The 20,516-nt window shown below is 43.2% G+C and overlaps 1 protein-coding gene and 1 long non-coding RNA gene across 2 annotated transcripts in view; one reads left to right on the plus strand and one right to left on the minus strand.

Moving 5' to 3' along the window:
- Positions 1–343: 343 nt before the first annotated feature.
- Positions 344–6,680, minus strand: LOC133047695 (uncharacterized). The gene is made up of 2 exons (XR_009690815.1): positions 5,256–6,680; positions 344–1,353 (listed from the first exon to the last, which is right to left on the minus strand). It is a non-coding gene; the product is annotated as an uncharacterized LOC133047695 (long non-coding RNA).
- A 413-nt stretch (positions 6,681–7,093) lies between these two features.
- Positions 7,094–20,516, plus strand: part of RALBP1 (ralA binding protein 1) — a 43,944-nt gene continuing 30,521 nt past the window's right edge. Inside the window, exon 1 of the mRNA XM_061131099.1 lies at positions 7,094–7,177. The gene's annotated coding sequence lies outside the window, so the exon portion shown is untranslated. The remainder of the gene's footprint in view (positions 7,178–20,516) is intronic.

A 20,516-nucleotide genomic window follows, 5' to 3' on the forward strand; every position in this document is an offset into this window, starting at 1 on the left:
GTGATAACGTTCTATGACATTTTCTAAAATTTCATTTTCACTTTTATCCATTATCCATACACAGAAGATACATACAGTTATAGGGTAGATACTATCCAAGAATATAAACTTAGTGGTGTGTCTGTTATCACATGGAGAGAGGCTGTCAGAAAATGAATCCAACATAAAGGAGAACCAAAAGATGGTAAGGGACAGTCCTCAAGATGCATTTGAAGCTCTAAAGCCAGCTGTGTGGAGAGTCAGTATCTTGGACTTCTTGCTTATATGTGTGAATAAATTCTTTTTTGTTTAAGCAAATTTGAACTGAATTTCTATCACTTGCTACCGAAAGAATTTAACAGCCTCATTGCACAAAAATTTATTAAGCATCTATTATGTGCCAGGCACTCTACCAGTCATGAGTAGAATGGTGAACATGCTTAATTTTTGCTCTTGTACTTACTTCCACAGTGTTAGCCAAACCTGAGAGGCAGCTGGTTTAGCAAAGGTGTCAATCACACTGACTTATCACAGATTCTTGGAGGATATAAAATCATTCCTTAGGAGCCAAGAAGATTCGAGAGTTCTTGTCATAGTTTGCAAATAAATGGCACAAATTCTTTCCATTGTCTCCCATCTGGGGGCGGAATCTATTCTCCATCCCTTGAGTCTGGGACTTGGCATGTGACTTGCTTTGGCCAGTATCCCATTAATAGACAATATGCAAACATTTGAAAAGTGCTTGTGCCCTGAGAATGCAGCCTCCGTGGGAAGCCAAGAGCCTGTAAGAGAGGCTTAGCCATTGCAGCTGCTCCAAGTGAGCCCACCTCCACTTAACACATCAGCTGACTACAGTCGCAAGAGCTGAAAACTTTAAAGCCATTAAATTGTGGGGCAAATTGCTGCAAAGAGCACAACTGAACTCATACAGTTCTGACGCTTATTTTGTTCAGTTCAGTTCAGTCACTCAGTTGTGTTCAACTCTTTGCAACCCCATGGACTGCAGCACTCCAGGCTTCCTTACCTATCACCATCTCCCGGAGTTCAAACTCATATCCATTGAGTCAGTGATGCCATCCAACCATCTCATCCTCTGTCTTCCCCTTCTCCTCCCACCTTCAATCTTTCCCAGCATCAGGGTCTTTTCCAATCAGTCAGCTCTTCGCATCAGGTGGCCGAAGTATTGGAGTTTCAGCTTCAACATCAGTCCTTCCAATGAACACTCAGAACTGATCTCCTTTAGGATGGACTGGTTGGATCTCCTTGCAGTCCAAGGGACTCTCGAGAGTCTTCTCCAACACCACAGTTCAAAAGCATCAGTTCTTTGGTGCTCAGCTTTCTTTATAGTCTGACTCTCACATCCATACGTGACTACTGGAAAAACCATAGCTTTTATTAGACGGACCTTTGTTGGCAAAGTAATGTCTCTGCTTTACCATACATTTTAAATATATACAAGTAGACCATTTCAATCATGTAACAGTGCTATGACCCAGTGAATTGTTTAGGAATCAAGACCTTAGTGCCACTCCTGAGGATACAGACAATAGGCACTGGATTCTTCAACTCTGTTCATTGAAAGGTAGGGTTTTTCTTTAGGATATTTCATTGAACTCTCATATCTTAAAAAAATATAATGGCATTATTGAGATGCAGTTCACATACCATAAAATCAACCCTTTTAAGATGTATAATTCATGAAGGATTTCAGTCTGTACTTCTGTATTTTCTTAGGATGTTCTTGGCTTTGGTACCAGGGTGATTTGGCCTCCTAAAATAAACTGGGAAATGTTCCTTAATTCTCTATTTTCTATAAAGTTATTATTAGGTTGAGGGCTCCTCCCCTCTTAAAATATTGATAGAATTCATCTGTGAAGACATTTGGACCTGGCTTTTCTTTGTAGTAGGCTTCCCTGGTGGCTCAGCAGTAAAGAACCCACCTGGGATGCGGGAGATGTGGGTTAGATCCCTGGTTGGGAAGATCCCCTGGAGAAGGGCATGGCAACCCACTCCAATATTTTTGTCTGGGAAATCCCTTGGACAGAGGTGCCTGGCAGGATACAGTCCATGAGGTCACAAAGAGTCAGACATGACTGAGTGACTAACACTTTTGCTTTTTTTTTTCTTTGTGGTGATATTTGTATTTAGTGATTCAATTTTTTTTTTTACCTTGATATATAGTTGTTCAGATTTTCAATTTTTTTTTTTTTGGTTTGGTAATTAGTTCTCTGTAGGAATGCCTCCATTTTCATCTACTTTAAAAATTATTGGAGTTATAGCAGCAAATAAAGATATTAAAAACAGTAGAGATTTTGAGCTTGAGAAGAGAATTTTGTAGTGTAATGAATATCTGAAAAGAGTTGCTTATAGTTTTTTGTAGTTAAGCAACAGAATTAATACAGCTATTAGTCTTCCATACACTATATGACTAGTAGAAAAAAATATATACAAAATAAACTTTGTAAGTTTTGTTCAAGGCCAAAAATGAGTAGAAGAGTAAAATATCATTGATAAAAAAAATTATTGGAGTTATGATGCTCATAATACTTTATAATCCTTATTTTCATTACTATAATTTGTGTCTGTATTATCTTTTTTTCCATCAGTGCAGCTAATGGTTTATCAATTTGATCTTTCAAAGAATCAGCATTTGGGTCCTTTTCTCTATTTTCTTACTTTTTTAATTCATTGATTTCTATTCTGATCTTCACTATTTCCTTGCTTCTATTTAATTTAGGCTTGATTCACTCCTTTTTTGCTACTTTCTTGAGGGGGAGCTTAGTGGGAATATAAACTGGTAACTTAGCCTTCCTTCTAATGTAAGTTTTTAAAAGGCTATTAATTTCCCTCAAAGCACACTTTAGCATGCCATGTCACTTCAGTTGTATCCAACTCTTTGTGACCCTATGGACTGTAGCACTCCAAACTCCTCTGCCCATGGGATTCTCCAAACAAGAATACTGGAGTGGGGTTGCCATGCCCTCCTTCAGAGGATCTTCCCGACCCAGGGATTGAACCCCATGTCTCCTGTGACTCCTGGATTGCAGGCGGAGTCTTTACCGCTCAGCCACCAGGGAAGCCCAAACACACTTTTAGAGGCAATTAAATCTGATTCCTTTAGATGTTTTAAATTCAATTAGATATTTTCTAACTAAATTAAGATTAGATATTTTCTAATGTTCCCTGTGATTTCTTCTTTGGCCCATATCTTACTTAGAAATATATTAATTTCTAACTATTTGGAAATCTCTCGGCTTTCTTTCTGTGGCTAATTTAATTTCTCCTTGTAGAAGGAGAACATATTCTGTATGTTCTTAATCCTTTTCAATTTGTTGACATGTGTTTAGTGACCACCATATGGTCTATTCTGGAGTGTCATTTGCACTTGAAAAGAATGTGTATTCTGATGCTGTTGGATGGTTTTCTATAGTTGTGAAGTATTACAAGTTGGTTGATGTTTGATGGTGTAAGTCAGATTTTCTATACCCTTGTTGATTTTATCTTGTGTGATCAATGGCCAAGATTAAATCTTCAACTGCAAATGGTCAATTTCTCCTTTCAGCTCTCATGATTTTTGTTTTACATTTGTTAAGAATTTCCTTCCTTTTAATTCTTACTATCCATTTCCAACTAATACCACTAAGTAATATAGTGCTTATCTCATAACACTGTTGCTAGAGTGAATAAAATACAAGTATAAATTAAAAAAAAAAGAATTTCCTTCCTTTTAAAGGCTATATAGTGGTTCACTTTATGTATGCAGCATATTTTGTTTACCCATTCATCCCTTAATGGACACTTGAGTTGCTTCCACCTTTGAGTGAAGTCGCTCAGTTGTGTCTTTTTGCAATCCCATGGACTGTTGCCTACCAGGCTTCTCCGTCAATGGGATTTGCCCAAGAGTACTGGAGTGGGTTGCCATTTCCTTCTCCAGAGGATCTTCCTGACTCAGGGATTGAACCCGGGTCTCCCACATTGCAGGCAGACGCTTTACCCTCTGAGCCACCAGGGAAGCCCCCTACCTTTCAGCTATTGCAAATAATACCTCAAATATGGATTTACAAATCTCTCTCTCTCTGGTTTCATTTCTTTGGGGTATGTACTCAGAAGTGGAATTGCTGGATCAAGTGGTAGTTCTATGTTTAGTATTTTGAGGAACCACCGTGCTATCTTCCATAACAGATGCACTATTATATATTCCCTTCAGCCATCAAAGCCATGGGTTTTGACCTCCCACGGCAAATCGAGTCCATCCCCTCTGGGAGCAAAGCTGCTAGTTTTCTTGGCTAGCCCCACCTACACAAGTAAAATTTCAGTTCTGGGGCAACATGGCAGCCTTGGGCAAGGTTACAGATATCTACTCTTCCTACTAGAATCTTTTAGCAGTTTTTCAAGAATAGCTGATTCTCAAATTGTCTGTGTTTGATTTCCAAAGCCCTGAAATGGTTGTGTTTCACAATATTGTCCAAGTTATACTTGCTTTGTGTGCAGAGGAATTGTTGACTGTAACATATAACCATAGCTGAAAGTCTATTCCACAGTTTCTCTTGTGTTAGTCAGGGCCTTTCAACATTATGTATAAGAAATTTAACAGAACCAGTTAGGACTTTTAGAATTTTGAGTTACAGAAAACTCCCCAATGTAAACTTGTTGAATCAACACAGTAAATACTAAACAGTCTATAGGACTGTCTATGAGACAGGTCAAAGAGGTGAGGTTTGACAGTGCAGATGTGATGATGCAACAGGGCGAGCACATTTGACAGTACTGACCTCATCTTCAGGCCCGACTGTTGCCTTTTCACCTAAACCTTTTCCCTCCAGATTTTCTTTTTTGTAGGAGCAAAATAGCTGCCACCTGTCCAGACTTCACAAATGTACACCCTGCCAGAAGAGCAAGGATGCTGCAGTTTACTAGAAGCCCCAACCCACATCCCATTGGGTCTTGTCAGGTTCTGACTGGGTTACCACCTCTGAAAGGCTCAGCCACCAAAGGGAATGATTATGCTGCATGGCTTAAATGGAAGGAATGACTCTCAAGAGGCAATCAACAAATGTGTTCTATAACCACAGAGTAATTGCACTGGCTCACCCAGCTAGGTTCACATACACAAAGCACTTCAAAAGAGCTATACAAACCATGGCTTCTGAAGCTGAAGCCAGTCTGCGTAGCGCCAGCTCCTGGTTTCTCTCCCTCTGTTCCCCAACCCCCCACTTGTTTTAGCCTCCTTCATTGCTGCTGCAAAAATGCCTCTTAAAAAAAAAAAAATTATTTACTTATGGCCGTGCTGGGTCTTTGTTGCTATGTGTGTGCTTCCTCTAGTTGCAGCAAGTGACTAGTCTTCCGTGAGGTCCACAGGCTTCTCATTGCATTGTTTTCTCTTGTTGCTGTGAAGCACAGGCTCTAGGCATAGGGGTGTAGTTCTGGTGCATGGGGTTGCCGAGGCATGTGGGATCTTTCCCAACCAGGGATTTAAAATGTGTCCCCTGCATTAGCAGGTAGGTTCTTAACCACTGGACTACCAGTGAAGTTGAGAAAGGCCTATTTGTGAATAACATGACCATCAATAAGATGCTATCTTTCCTCCCTTTTGTGTGTCCATATAGCAACTTCCAACAAGGGTTCAATAGCCAACGTGGTCAGTGCCCATTCCGTGACCCAATCAAAGTTGCCAGAGTACTGTAATTGGCAAGATAACATGCCCATCCCAGTGGACAGAGGACACCGTTCTGTTGCCAGACGGGCAATAAGAAAGCTTTTCAAAAAGTCAGAATACAATGGCTACAGCAGACCATCTTGGTCTGTTGTGGGCCCTTCCTGGGTATCAAGCCAAGAGGGCTCAACTTTCGAGTGGGAAATGCAAGGTACAAGGGAGAGATCTACCATCAGACTTGAGGCGGGCTGATTTGGAACAGGGTAGGGTGGATCACAGAGGTCAGTCTAAACATGTAATGAAGTTGTAGGAAGAGGAGCACAGGCAGTAATGGAGGTGACTGGGAAAGGCCATCTATCCCCAATCTAGGGGCTTCCCCGGTGGCACAGATGGTAAAGAATCTGCCTGCAATGCGGGAGACCGGGGTCGGATCCCCGGGTCGGGAATATCCCCTGGAAAGGAATGACAACCCACTCCAACATTCTTCCTTGGAGAATTCGATGGAGAGGAGACATCTCCCAAGTCAACTGTCAAACTTTATAAGACAAGAACATTTGCAGGACAATTCCTGAAGCCTTTGTGAAGGGTTTCTGGAGGAAATGCAGTTACTTCTATCTTCCTTCAGATCCAGTTCTGTGTGCACGCCTGCCGAGCGAAGGGCAGCTCTGACTCAAGAGCTCCTCGGTGCAAGGATCGAGGGAGGCGCTCGTCGGCCCCCGTTTAAGGAACGCTGAGGCAAAGGCCGACACGAAATCCTAGGAGGTTCCTCTTTGGAAGCCCGGGGCGCTTCCTTTGTCCAAATCCCCAGCAAAAGTCCCCACCCCAAGCCAGACTCCCCACCCAGCCCTGGATGAGCCCCACCCCGCGGCTGCTGGGCCGGCCTCCGGGCCGGTTTAACTGGTTGGGGCTGAAGCCCGCGGTGAAGACGGTCTGCGCCTCGGGAGTTAGGGAACAGGCTGTGCGGAGCGTGGGCAGGACAACTCCTGCCCTTCTCCGAGGTTCGGCCGGCTCTGCCCGCAGCAGTCCTCGCGGAGCCCTCGCTGGATAGGTACGCGACCACCCGGTGCCTCACCACCTGGAACTGCGCAGGCGCCGGCGGCTCTCTGGCGCGTCGCGTTCTCTCGCGCGCTCCCGGGTCTCCCCCGCGGGCCCCTGGGCCGGGCAGGCGTGATGCTTCCTGGATGTTGTAGTGCGCCTCCCGCGGCGGGCCGCCTGAGGACTGGGCACTGGGTTTCCGAAGACTGCTATTCCCAGCGTGCCTCGCGCGGGGGTCACGGGGCGCCTGCCCTCACGGCCCCGGCCGTCAGCGCTGGGAGGAGGAGCCGGGAAGCTGGCGGCGGCGGGAGGAAGGAGTGCGCGTGCGCGGTGGGCCGGCTCACCCGGTTCTGTCCCAATCATTGTAAACAGGCGGAGGCTGGGGCGGGGTGGGAATGGGGCGCCCGAGGCCGGCCGGGGGCGCAGCGCAGGAGGCGGCCGCGGCGGCAGCAGCGTGAGAGCAAGGAGGCGGCGGCTGCGGCGGCTGGCGGTCGCGCGGCGGCGGCGCAGGTCAGTGGCTGGCGGCGGTCGCGGCGGGGCCCGGTGCCTGCAGCCGTCCTCACGCCTCCCCGCGGCGTCTGTCAGGCAGCGGGCCGGGCTCTCGCGGCCGGGTGGCGGGGCGGGGGCGTGGCTGCCGGGGCGGCGGGGCCGGGCGCTGGTCCGCGGCTCCGGCCCGCGCAGCCCATTCCTCCGCTCGCCGGCCGAGGCTCTTGGGTCCGGGCAGGGAGGGTGGAAGCCGGGCCCTTCCCCGGGGCCCGGGCCTCGGATGGCGGAGAGGGACTCAGGCTTTTACGTAACCGCGGCCGGGATGCTGGAGGGTCCCCGGTGCGCGCCCGGCGCGGAGGGAGGCTGGTGGGCGCGGGGGTGCTCCGGTGCGCCGGCAGGTCCGAGCTGGGAATTCTCAGAACTCCTCGTCAGGTGGGCTTGTGCCCACAGGCTCTTGTGGAGGTCAGCTGTGGGGTGGCTTTCGGGTTTTTTGTTTGTTTGTTTGTTTATTTCTTGTTTTAACCGTCGTGAGAGTGAAACAGTTTTCCCCGCATAGCCCACACCCGAGCCTCCCTCAAGTCCTCACGCCCCTCGGGTTTGGGAGCCGTGACTCCAGAGCCTCCGCCCTGAGCAAGCAGAGCATCTTCCCCTAAGGCCTGTTTGAGTGCTCGAAGGTGATCAAGTATTATCTCGAGCGGTTTTGACCGTGCGGGTGAAAGTGCTGCGATTTGGACGCCGCGTTCACGTGGACGCGCCGGGTCAGGAGCCGGTCACCGCGGGTTGTGTGGCTGGAGCGGGCGGGTCCCAGCCCTGCGGCCCCGGGGGCGGTGCAGGTGCTCGGCGGAGAGGCGCTCACGTTCTCCGGAAGGCGCCGGCCACGGGCGGTTCGCTGGTCACGGAGTCTTGTTGTGTGGAAATGAGAAAGGTAATCCATTTTCCGCCTTCCGAACTTGCTTGGCCACTTGGTAACTCCTTTCTGAGTGTTTTCCTGAGGACGAGTTAATTGCTGTCAGCTGTTTCGGCAGATGGTGCCGGCAGGAAGGAAGTTAGCAGAGGGGCTTACACCTTTCAGAGTGACCCGTAAAAGGAAGTGAGGTGGGCTAGCTTAACAGGAGCCGCTGGGAAGTAATTCTTTAAACAGAGTATCTCAAAGCTGCGAGAGATAATTTATTATGTTTTTAAAATAGTATTTATCTTTTCAGGTCTTCCAGGGATCATTTCTCCCTTGATTTAGAAAAATAGAAGTGGTATCAGAAAGTGCATATTAACTTTAATTACGGTGTTTCCTTTACAAGGAGGGATTGGGCCCAAAATGTAACCCAGAAGTATGTTCTTTCTTTTCTGGAAGAAAATCTCTAATAGAAGTTTTTGTTAGTGTATGTAGAGAAAATAAGTAAAAGTGCAGGTCATTTAGTTTAATTTCTGTGTAGCAGGTGCTGTGAAGACTTACAGATGGATAAGGCAGTGCCCCTGCCTTCAGGATGCTAAGACTTTATCTCTTACGTGAACTTCCATGAAGACAGTGTGTTTCTGAGGTTGCTTTGACTGGAGGAAGGCCAGGGGCACAGAGGGTATAGAAGGGAGGTAGTGGTCAGAGTTTTAAGGGACGGGGAGGAGAGTGTGGAAGGGGGCAGTGGTAGGGAAAAGTGTATGGGAAGGGCTGAGAACAGTGAGGAGACAGGATCAGACAGGATGGGCATTTCGTTAGGAGGATCTGTTTGAGAAAAGCCAGGAGTCCAAACTTACAGAGTGAGTGTGGGATCTGCAGGTATGGCCCACAAGGGTGGAGGGTGGTGGCAAGCTGTGAAACCCAGGAGGTAGGCAGAGGCCAAATTAGGAAGAGTCTTGTAGACAGGTGAAGTAATTTCAGCTTTACCTCAAAGCAGATGGGAGTCACTGAGACAGAATGAAGAGGCCTAAGCCTCTCTCCCCATTGTAACTCCTCCCTGTGTGTCAGGCATTGTATTAGGTGTTTTAGACTTTATGTCCTTAAACTTGAGGAAGGCTTTGACATGGCCGAGGCAAAAATTGCAGGAAAAGAGGTTCAGGCCAAGGGAACGTTGAACCAGAGGATTGCGAGAATGGAAAGTCGTTCTCTGCAGCTGTAGCATGGGCTTATGGGGTCAGTAGCAGAAGTTCAGGCTGCACAGATTGGTCCCCATGCCATCCTAAGGGTTCTCGAGGGCTTTTTCGCTTGGTAATAATACAGCATATGAATTTTAACCAGGCAAGAGAAATGATAAGGTTTTCATTTTAGGAAGATCACTCTGGTCTCATATAGATGTCAGAAGGGATGGAGGGAAGACAAGGCAGGGTGTAGGAGGACAGTGAACAGTTTTTGCAATATTTGAGGTGACAGATAATGGCCTAAACTAAGGTAGGGTCAGTGGAGATGCAGAGGAGTAAGTTAATAGCACAAATATTAACAAGGTAGAATTAACTGGATTCAGTGAAAATTGGATTTGGAAAGTGAGAGAGAAATAGTAGGACAAGATAACTGTGGATTTTAATTTGGGTGATTGAATAGACAGCGGGAAAGCACACTGAGGGAATTCAGGAAGATCAGCAGATCTGGGGAGGAATAGTATTTTGGCTTTTGGATAAATTGAGTAGGAGTTACCTATAGAACATGCAGGTGGAAATGCTTGCTGCAGGGTCAGGTGTGTGGTTTCGGAGCACACAGGAAAGGGCTTGATAGGAGAGGCATCAGGATCTATTATAGGTGGTACCTGAAGCCTTTCACTGGGTAACATGACATAAGAAGAGTTTCCGGATGGAGAATAGTCCTGAAATAGGCCGTGGAGAATAATAGCATTTGAAGCCAAATTGAAGAAGAACTGAAAAGAGAAATTCCCATGTGTTTAGAAATCAGGAAATCATGAGACAATGGTGTAGAAGCCCAAGATGGATCATTTCAGAAGGAAGCTGTACTTCACAACTGCCTCTCCAGAAAAAAAATAAATAAAAAATAAAGGAAGCGATATGCTTCCTTTGAGAACTTGAGGAAAACTGGGTTGTTCGGAGTTTGTTGAATTTGATAACTGAGAGCACTTTCATAGCATCCTGCTTAGTGCTGTCATCTGGGGAGGGAACTGTTCGATTGAATTGAGGTGTAAGTGGAAAGTCAGAGTGGAGAAAGCCAATGTAGATTATTTCAAGAATAAACAAATCTTCAGCTGTGAAGAGAACAGGAAGAAGTGTTACCAGAGGTTACTAAAGGGATAGGAAGGAACTTTTAATTTGGCAAAGACCTGAGCCTGCTTTTTCCTTGTTGTTGTTCATTCGCTAAGTCCTGTCTGACTCTCTATGACCCCATGGACTGCGACACGCCAGGCTTCCCTGTCCTTCACTGTTTCCCACAGTTTGCTCAGATTCATGTCTGTTGAATCAGTGATGCTAAGTGTCTCTTCCTCTGCTGCCCTCTTCTTTTGCCTTGCATCTTTCTGAGCATCAGGGTCTTTTTGAATGAATTGGCTCTTCTCTTCAGGTGGCCAAAGTATTGGAGCTTTAGCATCAGTTCTTCCAATGAATATTCAGGATTAATTTCCTTTAGGATTGACTAGTTTGATCTCCTTGCAGTCTAAGGGACTCTCAAGAGTCTTCTCCAGAATTGAAAGCATTGCTTCTTCACCACTCAGTCGTCTTGGTAGTTTCTCACTTTCGTACATGACTACTGGAAAAACTATGGCTTTGTCATATGTGTCAAGATATGGACATTTGTCGGCAAAATGTGTATTTGCATTTTAATACTCTGTCTAGGTTTGCCATAGCTGTTCTTTCAAGAAGCAAGCATTTTTAATTTTATGGCTGCAGTCACCATCTGCAGTGATTTAGGAGCCCAGGAAGATAAAATCTATCACTGCTTCTACTTTTTCCCTTTCTATTTGCCATGAAATGATGGGACCGAATGCCATGATCTTAACTTTTCATTCCAGCCCCAAAGAAGGGCAGTGCCAAAGTGTTCAAATTACTATAAAAGTGTGCTCATTTCTCATGCTAGTAAGGTTATGTTCAAAATCCTTCAAGCTAGGCAGGCTTCGGTAGGACATGAATGGAGAGCTTCCAGATACACAAGCTGGGTTTAGAAAAGGCACAGGAACCAGAGATCAAATTGCCAACATTGGTTGGATCATAGAGATAGCAAGGGAATTCCAGAAAAACATCTGCTTCCTCGACTACGTGAAAGCCTTTGGTTGTGTAGATTACAAGATACTGTGGAAAATTCTTAGAGAGTTGGAAATACCAGACCACCTTCCCTGTCTCCTAAGAAACCTGTATGTGGGTCAAGAAGCAATAATTAGAACCTTACATGGAACAACTGACTGGTTTGAAATTGGGAAGGGACTATGCAAGACTGTATATTGTCATCCTGCTTATTTAACTTACATGTAGAGTACATCATGCGAAATGTCAGGCTAGATGAATCACAAGCTGGAATCACGATTGCCAGGAGAAATATCAGCAACCTCAGATATGCAGATGCTTCCACTTTAATGGCAGAAAGCAAAGAGGAACTAAAGAGCCTCTTGATGAGGGTGAAAGAGGAGAGTGAAATTGCTGGCATTTTCCTTATGCTACCTTTTTTAAAATATTCATATAACATAAAATTGATCCTTTTAAAGTGTACAATTTAAAGTGTTTTTAGTATGTGTAGGGGTGCAGTCACACCTGCAATCAGTTTTAGAATCTTTTCATTACTGCTCTTCTTCGTTATCAGCTACTCACCTTTCCCTCTGCTCCCACTCACTAGCAACCACTAATCTACTTCCTGTCTCTGTGGGTTTGCCTCTTTCGGACATTTCATGTACATGGAATCATATATGTGATCATCTGTGACCAACTTTTACTCAGCATCATGTTTTCAAGACCTGTCCATTTTGTAGCAGGTGTCAGGACTCCATTCCTCTTCATTGCTGAGAATATTCCACTGGTTGGTTATTACCACATTTTGTTTATTCATAAGTTGTTGAACATTTAAGTTCTTTCTACATTATGACCATTTTTAGTGCTGGTGTGAATAATCATGTGCAGCGTTTTTTGTAGATACTTGTTTTCATTGTTTTTCATGAGAGAAGTGGCTCATTGCATACAAGGGATCCTCAGTGTCATCATCAGCTGACTTCTCATCAGAAACCACAGGAGCCAGAAAGCAGTGGGATGACACAGTCACGCTACTGCAAGGAAGAACTATCATACCTAAGAGTAGAATTGGCTGGATCATGTAGTGACTTTTATGTTGGAACAGTTTGAGGAACTTCTAAACTCTTTCCTAAAGCAGCTGCACCACTTCACTCTCCAGTGTAAAGATTCTCATTTCTCCATATCCTCACCAACACTTGTTATTTTCTGGTTTTTGAAAATTTAAACTATCCTGGTAGATGTGAATTGGTAACTTATTGTGGGTTTGGTTTGCATTTATTTTCCTGGTGGCTGATGATGTTGAACGTCTTTTCATGTGCTTATTGGCCATTTGTATATCTTCTTTTTATTTTTATTTTTCCATTTGTATATCTTCTTTGGAGAGAGATTTATTCAGGTCCTTTTCCTAGCTTAGCATTGGGTTGTTTGTCTTTTTGTTGTTGAGTTGTGAGAGTTCCTTTGTATATTCTGGATGGTAGACCCTTATCAGTATATGCTCAGTTGTTTACTACTGTTTTGCGACCCCATGGCCCAGCAAACTCTGTCTATGGAATTTTCCAGGCAAGAATACTGGAGTGGGTTGCCATTTCCTCTTATAGGGGATCTTCCTAACCCAGTGATTGAACCCGCATCTCCTGTGCCTCCTGCATTCCAGGAGCTGAGCCATCTGGGAAGCCCCTTATCAGTATATGTGATCTGCAAATACTTTCTTCTGCTCTCTGGGTAGTCTTTTTTACTTTCTTGATAATGCCCTCTGATCTACAGAAGTTTTCATTTTGATGAAGTAGAATTTATTGGTTTTTTTCTTTTGTTACTTGTGATTTTGGTGTCGTATCTGTGAATCCATTGCCAAATCCACAGGCATGAAGATTTACACTCTGCTTTCCTCTAGGAGTTTTATAGTTTTATTTCTTATATGTAGGTGTTGGTTCATTTTGAGTGAATTTTTGTATATGGTCCGAGATAGGGCCTGTTTTTTGTACATGGAAATCTAATGGGATAATTAGATTAGGAATGGGATAGGAATGGAATAGGAATAGGAATGGGATAATTCCTATCTGTTGAAGAGACCATTTCTTTCCCATGGAATAGTCTTGACACATTTGTTGAAATCAGTTGACCATAGATGTTTGGGTTTATTCTGGACTCTTCAGATCGATTCTATAGGTCTGTATGCTTATCCCGATGCCAATACCACATTGTTTTGGTTACTCTAGTTCTGTAATTGCTTCTGAAATTATGAAGTGTGAGTCTTCCCCCTTTGTTCTTCTTCATTATTTTTGTGTGGGTATTTGAGGCCCATTTCGATTCCGTACTGGGGATCAGATTTCCATTTCTGCAATAAGGCTTGTTGAAGTTTTGCCTTGCGTCTATAGATCATTTTGAATTACAGCAGTACTTTGTCATCTTAACAGTACTGAATTGTCCCATTAAAAAGGAGTTTATTTAGGTCTACTCTAGTTTCTCTCAGCAGTGTTTTGTAGTTATCAGTGTATAAGTCTTTCACCTCCTTGGTTATGTTTATTCCTGTTTTATTCTCTTGGCTGCTAATGCTTAATCATTAGCAGAGCAGTAAGCTACCAGAACAGCTGTGTGTCTCTTGGATGTAGCTTCAGCACTCAGCCACTTGACAACTTTGGGCTTAGCCTTTGTTTCTGTCTGTGCAGATGTCAATATCATCCAGAGGTGAGTGGGGTGGGCTTTCTCGGGTGGGATGAGCTCAATGAGATCCACCTAAGACACTTCTTAATCGACTGGTTTAAAGACAAAGACAAGGAGAGAATCTTGAAAGTAACGAGAGAAGTGGCTCATCACATACAAGGGATCCTCAGTGTCATCATCAGCTGACTTCTCATCAGAAACCACAGGAACCAGAAGGCAGTGGGATGACACAGTCACACTACTGCAAGGAAAAATTATCAGCCAGGAATTCTGTGTCCTGAGCATGTGCGTGGCGCTGGGCATCCATGTTTCTCCTGATTTCCAGGAATTTGTTGCAGCAGTTCAAGGTCTTCCCCAGAACATCTCTCGGCTTAGCCTTTCTTCTCATGATTTGGAGGGAGTGTTGACTCCAGCTGTTGCCTGTTGCTTCGGGGGCAACGGCTAACACCTCTCTCTGCCTGCACCCTAGTGGGCTTAGCCCTGGACGTGGGGAAAGTTCTGAGGTAACTGCATTTAGGTGAGACAAGGCAGGCCTCTTCTGCAGGTAGGTCTTCCAGAGAGCCTGGTATAATAATTTCAGTTTGTTTGTGAATGAGGTTTGTTCTGCTGTGCCAGTGCTGGGAATGTGGGCTGTTATTTTCAAGGCTGCCACTGATCTGGGAAGCCCAGGATAGGATCAGAGTGAGTTAAATATCACAAAATCCTACTTTCTCACTAAGATTCAGCTGTTTTTCTTGAATAAATGCTCCCTGAATTGCTGCAAGCTTCTGGTTAGTTTCCAGGGTTGTGAAAAAGTGGATTTTGACTGGTTTTAGTTGGCTTTTCTGGAGGGTGAACTTTTGGAGTTCCTTAAGCTATCATTTTTGGAGAAGGAGATGGCAATGCACTTCAGTATTCTTGCCTGGGAAATCCCATGGAAGAGGAGTCTGGTGAGCTACAGTCCATGGAGTTGCAAAGAGTTGGACACGATTTAGCAGCTGAGCACTCAGGCTCTCATTTTACCAACGTTACTCCATCTGTTTATTTAGCACTCCATGCATTATCAGGCTGCCTCTGTTACTATAGTTCACATAAGTCTTTTGTAGACAGCATATAGTTGGGTTAGTTTTTTTCTCTGTTCTTTGCTTTTTTCATAAAGAATTTGAGGTGCTTGTAGAGATGCAACATAATAAAGGATTTTGGCCATCAAAATCAGGACTTTGCTTACTTTTGTCTATTGGGGGACAAGGTTTAACAGTGAATTTGCTAGGTCAGAATGATAATTTTTGGTAGATACTGCTGAATTGCCTTCTAAATGAGTCAGTTTACACTTTTACCAGTAGCATGTGACAGTCTCTTTCATCACACCCTCCCAATGTTGGGTTATCAAACTTGTTCCTGTTTAGAAAATTGGTGGGTGAAAAAGAGAATCTTAAATTCCCTGTTTTTTCATTTTAAGAGTATTTGCTTCAGATTCAAATCCTCAGTCGCTTTTTGTTTTTGTTTATTAATTTGCAAAGTAATTGTCATGTTTAGTGTCAGTACTTTTCCTCCAGGTTTCTTCTTGGCTTCTTACATTTGTTTATGATTTTTTTTCTTAACAGTGCACTTATAATTTTCTGAACGTTATTTAAAATGGGAGTCAAGGAAAGAAAAAACAGTAAAACTCTTCCTTTTTCACACTTTCATGGGTGGAGAATATAGTTTATAAAATCTCAAGTTTTGTCCAGGAGTTTTATATTGTTGCTTTTGTGTAGTTGTTATTGTTGCTGCTTACTGAGTACCTGCTGTAGACCAGGAATACTGTTTTGTTTAATTCTGGCAGTGCTGTGGCAGGTCAGTGTCAATATTAACAGATAAGGAAACCCCGTCTGTGAAGGGTGATAGTACTTAGACCCGCAGCTGTGCCATATTCTCTCTCCCCATCAGGGTCTCTCCCAATTTCTTTACTGAGAACTGGGGGCCTGGGTGAGCCATTAAGGATAACACTGAAGAGATCACAACTTAATCTTTTCTGGTATATTCATCCAGAGGCGTTTTATACACATACGAGCAAAGAATGTATAAACATGTATACTTTCTGTTCTAAACTATCGTAGTGTAAATCGTGGAATGAGGCTTTTATTTGTTGAGTGCTAACTCTACACCAGGTGCTAGGTCTGTTTCTTTGCAGTTGATCAGTTTGAATGAAGTCCATCAAACTGATCACCTGGAAAGGTTGTATAGATATTTAAATATGAAGCTTTTGTCTTAAAAGTAATTAAAAACAAAAATACTAGCTGAACAACAAAAATACTAGCAGAACTTGTTTGGAGTTGCTTTCAGAGTGATACCTTGATAAAATGAAGCATGATCATAATCATTTGGAGGCTAAATTAAATCAGAAGCACTGCAAATTGAGAGCCAGATTTGGTATTTGTATGTATTATGAAATGATCACCACAGTAAATCTAGTTAGCATTCATCACCACACAGTTACAAAAAAATTTTTAAGAAAAAAATTTTTAAAATCTAGATTTATTTTTGTCACATTTATTGCTGTTTTAATGTGTAATTCCCCAATGATGTATGATATGGAACATCTTTTCATATGCTTATTTGACATTTGTATGTTTTTTGGTGATGTTTCTCTTCTGGTCTTTTGCCCATTTTTAAATTGTTTTGTTTTCTTATTGTTGAGTTTTAAGAGTTCTTTGTATATTTTGGATAATGGTCTTGTATCAGGTATGTCTTATACAAATATTTTCTTCTAGTCTGTGGCTTGTCTTCTCATTCTCCGTCTTCAGTTCAGTTCAGTCGCTCAGTCGTGTCCGACTCTTTGCGACCCCATGAACCGCAGCACGCCAGGCCTCCCTGTCCATCACCAACTCCTGGAGTTCACCCAAACTCATGTCCATTGAGTTGGTGATGCCATCCAACCATCTCATCCTCTGTTGCCCCCTACTTCTCTCGGTCTTAAGTCTCTTAATTTTTATGTTCATTCTCCCACTCTTCCTCCTTCCCCTCTCTTTTTCTTTAGTATTAGCTAAATAAACTAAATTGTATGTCCCTGTATTTTGAGACTTAATCAGAATAAGGTTTTATCAGTTTAGTTTTTCCAGGCTGGTGTCTTTTTTTTGTCTGTGATCTTAACAGCCATTGATCGTTGCCAGTGTCTGTTTTTAAATTGCTTATTAAGTGGTGATAGTCTTTTATTTCTTTGTTTATTACATGGAAGATTTTGATAAAAGGAAACTTGGCTGAACTATACTTTGTATAGGAGGTTCAGAATAAATGCTCCCCCCTCCTTTATTTGCCAGTTATTCCAAACAATTACATGGTTCTCTAGTTCCCATATCCTCCAAAGTGATCAGTGAATTTTATTTTTAAATATCCATATGAACTCATGGATTTAAATATACTTGATACTTTAGTTCCTGGCAGTTATTAATTTTATTCATTCTCTTTGGCATCCTTGGCCAGTGGGAGCATCTTCTAGTTGACTTCTGAGTCCTTTTGTCTTGATTCCAAGCATCTTTCATTTCTTTTATGACTTGATATTTCAGTCTCATACATATCTTATGTATTAGACCTGGCGTCAGCCTAATGGAAATGTTTAATAGTATGTTAAATTATATTGTTAGACTCACACAACTAAATACGTATTTATGTCTTAGCAACTTTCAGTTCAGTTCAGTCGCGTCCAACTCTTTGAGACCCCATGGACTGTAGCACACCAGGCTTCCCTGTCCATTACCAACTCCCAGAGCTTGCTCAAACTCATGTCCATCAAGTCGGTGATGCTATCCAACCATCTCATCCTCTGTCATCCCCTTCTCCTCCTGCCTTCGATCTTTCCCAGCATCAGCATCTTTTCCAATGAGTCAGTTCTTCGCATCAGGTAGCCAAAGTATTGGAGCTTCAGCTTCAGCAGCAGTCCTTCCAGTAAATATTCAGGGTTGATTTCCTATAGCATTGACTGGTTTGATCTCCTTGCAGTTCAAGGGACTCTTGAGAGTCTTCTCCAGTACCACAGTTCTTCGGCACTCAGCTTTCTTTATAATCCAACTCTCACAGCCATACGTAACTACTGGAAAACCATAGCTTTGACTTGATGGACCTTTGCCTTTTCTAAATTCAGATTGAACATCTGGAAGGTCACGGTTCATATACTGTTGAAGCCTGGCTGGGAGAATTTTGAGCATTACTTTGCGAGTGTGTGAGATGAGTGCAGTTGTGTGGTAATTTGAACATTTCTTTGGTATTGCCTTTCTTTGGGATTAGAATGAAAACTGACCTTTTCCAGGCCTGTGGCCACTGCTGAGTTTCCCAAATTTGCTGGCATATTGAGTGCAGCACTTTAACAGCATTGCCTTTTAGGATTTGAAATAGCTCAGCTGGGATTGCATCATCTCCACTAGCTTTGTTCCTTGTGATGCTTCCTAAGGCCCACTTGACAGGCAGCTTAGTAGCCATTTGAAAAAAATCATACACATAAGCAGAAAGAGAAAATAATTTTTATCCTAATCTTAAGTAACTAAAATTAGTGGTCTGTGTGTGTCCATTGAACACTGTGCAGCTTATGATACTTTGCAATCAGATTAAACATCACCACCCTTATTTCTTGTTTCATGTTGATTTTTTAAAAACCTCTAGAAAACCCTGCTTTATGGAGGTGTGCTGTGGAAGGGAACGTGCACAGTCGAGTGTTGAAAGGCTCCTTCTTTTCTGGTAGTTGTGCAGTGTCTGACAGGTGTCGAGGAGCACTGTGCTTCCCTCAGTTTGAGCTACCCCAGACCCGTGGAGTTTGCTCGCAGTGCCCTGGGTCCCTCTGCACACTGTTGGGGAACAATGGACTAGATGCTTTTACCCACTTTCTATTGTAACCGATGGTGTGTGTTTTAAAAATTATTAAATGAGGTTTATTGGGCTCCCCTGTTTCCATGCTAAGTTCTGAGTTAAGATTTACTTGAGACTAGATCATGTGAGTATGAGATATGGCAGGAAAGATACCACCTGTCCCCCAGCCAAAGGGTATACTGTTACTTTAAAAAAGTGCTGTTTTACTGTTAAGTTCCAAATGATATTTATTAAGTTTGTTAAAATTCAGTTTTTACTGGAGTATAGTTCCTGTACAGTGTTGTGTTTCTGCAGTACAGCAAAGTGAATTGGCTGTATGTGTTCACATACCCCCTCGTTTTGGATTTCCTTCTCACTTAGGTCACAAGGTTTTTTTTATAAGAAAACTTTTTTTTGGTCTTCGGTGTTTGTGACTGCTGATGATATAGCACTTTTGATTTTGTGTAAAGGCAGTGGACTTTTCTCTCCATACTTACTATACATATATGCCCTTTGATTTGGACAGCTGTATGCAGAACTGAACTGTGTCCTCCCCAGCCTTTCAGCCCAGGCAGAGGTGGAATTATTTCTGGCTGCTAGATACTGTATGTTCTGGCTGCTCATTTCCTGACACCTGGAGTTCTGAACCTCAGAGTTTTTATGTTCACCTAACTAATGGACATAGTCCGTGCTTTGCAGATTTGTGTTTCATCCAGAGGTTGATTTTATATTGCATTATATCAGTTTCCTAAAATGTGAATTTTTCTGTTTTATTGTTAATAGTCATGTAATAGTTATTGTCAACGTTAAAAAGACATTCATAGGTTCATATTCATTATCATGAACTTTGGAATTTCACATCTTTTAGACTGATTTGATAACCTGTATCTTAGAGATGTTTTATTATTTACTGATTTACTTTAGGCTGTGCTGGTCCTCATTGCTGCACTTGGACTTCCTGTGGTTGCAGCAAACGGGGGCTCCCTGCCAGTGGTGCTCGGGCTTCTCATTGCGGAGCACAGGTCGCGGCTCCCGGGCTCTGGAGCACAGGCTCAGGAGTTATGGCACACAGGCTTAGTTGCTCCGCAGCATGTTGAATCTTTCCGGTCAGGGATCAAACCCATGTCCCCTGCATTGGACAGTGGACTACCAGGGAAGACCTCTTAGGCATATTTTAATCAACGACACTGAGAATGTTGAGAATCTGAGTAGAAAACATAAATCACTGTGTCATTCAGTGAATTTCTCTATGGCATATGGGACACTAATTAAAAGTTTTTTCGCTAAGCTCCTAGGGGTGGGGGGGAAATTAAAATAAAGATTAAGTTTGATGATATATAAGAAGACTACAGAAAAGGAACAGTAACTCAGGAGTAAAATGTCTATTAAAGTACTTGTTGTTTAGTCGCTCAGTCGTGCCCAATTGTTTGTGACCCCATGGGCTGTAGCCCGCCAGGCTCATCTGTCCTCATAGACCTGAACAAAAGTTGGAAGTTTTGAAGGACCAATTATGTAACAACCCAGAGGGATGAGAGTTGGTCTGTGGGGGTATGCGTGGTTCTGCAATGTGGATACTGCTGTGCGTCATGGGCACAGGCTGTGAACCTCGCGTGTGATAGTGCGACAGGGACTTCGCTGTGGACGATAGGAAACCCTCTAAGCCCACTTCATCTGAAGGATTACTTGCCTCATCTCAGCTTGTAAACTTGGTTTTGTTTTTTTTTCTTGAATAGTAATATTCATGTCTTAAGAGAAATCCCTTGAG

Source organism: Dama dama, chromosome 27 (genome assembly GCF_033118175.1).
Source record: "Dama dama isolate Ldn47 chromosome 27, ASM3311817v1, whole genome shotgun sequence".
Classification (NCBI taxonomy): domain Eukaryota; kingdom Metazoa; phylum Chordata; class Mammalia; order Artiodactyla; family Cervidae; genus Dama; species Dama dama.